Consider the following 5,297-nt stretch of genomic DNA (forward strand, 5'->3'; position numbering starts at 1 on the left):
GAACATTAAATAAAGTGGGCCAAGCAGAGTGGGTGGGCTGTCCTTTATTTCTGTGAACTCATTCACTTTTACAGCTTTTTCTTTAATTCCTAAGTAAGTAAATGAAGTGACCGCTTCTTTCCCTGCCCCCGCTGTTATTGACGGTTTCCTCCCTGCCAGGCGTGGGGCCAAGCACTTTCTGGGCGGGCACTTTGCAAACTCTTCACCTCCTTGAGGCAGCCTTGAAGTTGGTAATGATATTAAGTTCACGGATACCAGGGAAATGATCTAGAGCAGCATCTTCAAACTGCAAAGGAACAGAGAGTCCCACAGGCCCAGGCCAGGAGGCAGGTGCTGCTCTTGGGAGAGCCACAGTGCATGGGACGAGCCCTGGCCGTGGCCGGAGACCTGGCTTCGACGCCTGCCCTTTGTACTGACTCAGCGGCATTGGACAGGTTCCTTCTGTGAAGACTGTTTTCTGGAAAGCAGTGCCTCAGGCATAGGGTTTTATGAAGGCAGAATGGCAAGCATGCCAGATGTGGCACTCAGAGCAGCAAGAGCTCTCTTGCCGAGCTCTTGATAGCATTTTCCTGGTTTCATACAACAGGGAATGCTGTGCAGAAGTCTCCCTGAGGGACACTTTCTTCAGGCATTCTGGATCAGCTGAGTCTCAGAGCCCCTGACAGGACATCTTCAGGTTGGGGACCAAACAGAGGCCTCAATACATGCTGAGTGGCAACATCTATTTTTTTTCTAGTTTTCGGATCCCCCAGTCTCTTGAAGGTGACTCATCACCTCCCTTCAGACACCCCGGCCTCAGCTCTAATGCCACCATCCCTCCTGCCACCCGCCAGCAGGAGTGTTAGTTTGCTTTAGCTTTGCAGTGGGCTCGATGTGGACTGGCCCCTGTGACTCGGACCTTCTCTCACATGCTGCCCCGGCCACACTGGCCTCCTCAAGCACCAGGCATGCTCTTAGAGCTTTTGCACCGGCTGTCCCCTCTGCCCGGAATGCCCTTCCCCAGCATCCACATGGCTGACCCCACCCTTATTAAAATCTTTGTTTCCCTGTCTCCCTCCAAGTGAGGTTGACCTTTAACACTGTGACCTGTACTCCCAGCTTTTCTGATCCCCCTTTCCCGACAAGACAGTATTTCCATAGTATTTATCACCTCCAGCCATATTATGTAGTTCACTTATTGATTATGTATACTGTTCGTTTATGTTTTCCCCCTTGCTAGAGTACAAGCTCCTCTAGGGCAGGGGTCTTTGTCTTTTGAACACTTGTAACCCCAACAGGTAGCACAGCGCATGGCACATACTGGGCCCTCAATAAATATTTGTAGAATTAAAGGAAAGGCCCTGCTTTCTGGCTTGGACCTCAGACTGAGGAGCCTGCAGTTGACTTGGGCTGGGAAAGGTCTTGGGGCGTGGGTTCATGGCACAAGAGGGAGTATCCGAAAGAGAAGCATGACACTGTGAGTCCGGTTAACTCCTCAGAGCCCTTTGATTGATTGGGGGAAGGGAGTTTTGATTTCGCTTTCATTTTTCCTTCTAAGGGGTATGATCTTCAGTTTCCTAATCTGTAAAATCATGTTACACAGGAGAACATGTTGTTTTGTTGTCTCCCTCGGTTCTAGGGGAGAGAGAAGGGTCTCTGGACTTGGGTAGAAACAGGAATAATTTCGCCAGCAGAACTGGGGCGCCAGTTTTCACCTTGATTCTGCAGCCTGGGCTTCACCGGAAAAGAGCCGCAGGGCTTGGCTGCTAGGAGTGGTGTGTGAGGACAGACACTTCCCCGGACACTGCCTGGCTCTGCCTCTGGAGTCTCATCTTTCACCATGGAGCAGGTGTCCAGCCAGAGCTCTGAGAGGAAGCTGAGATGCTCGGCTCTGAGCAGACCTTCCTTCTGGGAGGCCAGGACAGCTGACCTGGGAAGTGCTAGACTCTTCTCAGCCCCTACCCCCATGTCCCTCGTGCCCTGGCAGCCCCCAGCCCCATAGTAGTCCTGGATTCTTCCTATGACCACAGACAGGGAAAAGTCCAGAGCAAAGAGCAGCCAGCCTTGGGGCAGGTGGCACAGGTGAGCGCACCCTGTTCCCTTACTTGGAGCGGCTCTGTGTCCGAGCAGAGGCTGATCCAGCTGACTCACTGGGTGGCCCTAGCTGAGTTACTCTCTGGACTTCATATTCCTCTGCTCATGCGATAAAGATGACAATACTGCCCTTTCAGGGTGTAGGATGTTAGAGGTGATGGGCATAAGGTGCTAGGCAGGCACGCAGGCCCTGGACGATGAGTTGGTGTTGCTTCTGTCATTGTCTTTGGATTACTTCCGTTACTAGTACTAGTACCGCTGCAATGAGTGCTCCTGGTATGTGCAAGTGGACAGGAGCCCACAGGAATGAAAAGAGGTGTCTGGGAGTAGAAGCTTGAGGAGAGGCACTGAATCTTAGAGACCCAGCTGTAGCCTGTGGTCCAGGCCTTGGGGGACAGGAGGAGAAGAAGAACATGTCCTCCTTTGGGGCCTTTTGCCTAGGCAAGGTAGTGACCAGAGAAAGCATCAGCTTCTTTTCCACAAAGCCTCCACCTCCCAGTGCCCCCCAACCCCTCCAATGATGTCTGGGCTCCCCTGTGAGAGATGCTGGCCCCAGCATTGCAGTACTGAGGGATCATCAGTCAGCCATGCCCCCATTCCTCCAGAAGCCCAGGAAGCCACTCAGCCCTCACCCTGTTCCATCCCTCAGCCATGCTGGCAAAATCTAAACTCGGAGAGGAGGAAGGAAAGAAGCAGACCCGTGGGGTGTTCCTCGCAGGTGTGGCTGGTTCCCGGGGCGTGGGGGCCATGGGTCTGGTGCCACTGCAGCCTGGCACAGGTCACCTCTGCCTGCAGCTGCCCATCCTGCCGAGATGCTCTCGACTCCCTCACTTTCCTCTTCTCCAACTACATGTTTTGGTTCTCAGCCTTTAGGTTGTCCCACTGGTCTCCCTCTCTCCTGCTCGTGGGTCCTCCAGTCCACCTTCCACATGGCACCAGAGCCATCTTCCTATGCGGAAAATTTGATAATGCCGGTCCCTATCTCTCAACCCTCCGGTGGGTGCTCTTGGAGAGAAATCCGCTCTTCGCCTTGCCATTCGAGGCCCCTCTTGATGGACGTCAATGCCATCGTTTTCCTCTGGTTCCTTTTATATTCCCTCCTGCCCTCCAGCCACGTGGACTCTTTTTAGGTCCCCATGCAGAAGGCAGGGCTTCCCCACGTTGCTTTTGCTCACAAAAGTCCACCCCTTGGAGCACTACCTCTCCCTTTTCTGTTTGTCCAAATCCTACTCATCCTCAAGCCCCGTTAAAAGGGTGCCTTCACCCCAAAGCATTTACTGCATTGAAATAGGTCTGTCTCTCTTTCCACCTTGTCTGGGCCTCATTCTTAGACGGTCTGCCTTCTAATGAATGTGGAATCTTGTGAATGTGCCTTATCTCCCCTGTGGGATGGAAAGAGTTCCTTGAAGGCAGAGACCATGCCTGATTCGTCTCCAAATTGTCAGCACAGATCTGTATCAGTAGCATCTGCTGACTATATAAGTATTTGTACATGCAGCTCACAGGCACACATACCTGTACTCAGTTATCAGCCAGGTACAGAGTCAGATCTCTGCTACAGTACTTCTGTGTAACAAGCCTCCAAATTCTCAGTGGCTTGTAGCATTTCTTTTTCTCGTTGAGGGGTCTGTGGGCCGACTGGGTGGCTCTGATTCAGGCTGCAGGTCTGAAGGTGGCCTGGGCTTCGTGGAATTGGCTAGGCCAGGCTCCAAGCCATAAATTGGCTCTAGACCTGTTCCATGTGCGTACAGTTGGGGACCAAGGTGTAAGGGGAAGTGGCAAGCTGTTCTTATGGCAAAGTCGCAGGAGTGTGAGTGGACAAGCCAAACAGCAAGCCATTTAAAGCCACCAATCACACCACATTCACTAATTTCCACTGGTCAAAGCAAGCCTTAGGGTCAAACCTCACGTCAGTTGGGCCAGAAAGCACACCTCGCCTACTATAGTGGGAAGGACTGCGAGGTCACAGGACGAAGCACGACTCTGCTACAGGGAGGGAGTGAAGAACCAGGGACATAACCCAGCCCCTGCCAGCAGCCTGCCCAAGCCTCTGGAGGAGGAGCAGGTGCCCTGCAGGGCTTCCATGCCCGCTGTCTCTCTAGACCCTCTTCTCCTCTCAGCAGATGAGCCGACCTCCCCCAAGAAGCCCAAGAGCGTCCCGGAGCCAGACCCTGGCGATGTGGAAGGTGAAGCCAGCTCTCCCCTGCCCTCCGAATGGACCTCAGTGAGGATCAGCCCTGGGGAGGACATGGTTGGGCAGGACGTGCTGGCTGTGCGTGTCCTGGTCACCAGCGATGACAGCAGGTATGCTCAGGCCACTGCAGGGCGGGGGCAGGATGGCTTGGGCCAGGGGAGCAGCATTCGGGGGCTGATCTAATTCTTCACTCACTTGCAGTATGACCTCTCTGTGACTCCACTTGCTCATCTATAAAACGGGGACAATTGTAGCACCTGTCTCATGGGGAGTTGTAAGATCAAAGAATTAATATGTAAATCGTGTAGAACAACTCAAACCAGTTTATGTGACAAAGGGAAATACGTCGGCTCGTGGGGAAGTGCAAAGGCAGTGCCCACTCCAGGTGAGGCCGGAGCCGGAAACGCACATAGCTGCTGCCCCTCTGCGTGTCAGATCTAAACAACCCACAGAAAGGCCGTCTCCATGTGGGACTCCGGGCTACTGAGGGGTTCGTCCCACATTCATAAATTAATGTTTATATATCTAGATTTCAAAGTAGGACTCCAATTGGTACCACCCATGCCATATGCCCACCTCTGGGGCTAACCGAACAGAACCAGGATGCCATGACCAGTGGGCTTGGGCAGTCTGAGGGATAGACAGTCCACCAAAGCCCACAGACAAAGGGCAGAGACCTAATATAAAGAAGTATGCTGGATTTACATACATATGTAGAGAGAGAATATATATATTCACTAAAATGCCACTGCCTAACAGGTTTTGTACTTTCTCACCCCGGGACTATGCTTTCGCTGTCCCCACTGCCTAGCACACCCTGCCACTTGACTCTCTGCCAGTCATTTAAGACCCAGGTTAAATATTCCCATTCTCCCCAAGATAGGCTTTTTCATTCCCCCATCTATTTCCAGGGGAAGCAAACGGTATTTAAGTGCCTGAAGGTTTCGGACCAGGTCCCTAATGATGAGCTCATTTTACCCCAGAGAGCTTATGGGTTAAGCCTATGGGTCAAGCTCAGGGACTGGAAAAG

Source organism: Pteropus vampyrus, unplaced genomic scaffold (genome assembly GCF_000151845.1).
Source record: "Pteropus vampyrus isolate Shadow unplaced genomic scaffold, Pvam_2.0 Scaffold240, whole genome shotgun sequence".
In the NCBI taxonomy this organism is placed as follows: domain Eukaryota; kingdom Metazoa; phylum Chordata; class Mammalia; order Chiroptera; family Pteropodidae; genus Pteropus; species Pteropus vampyrus.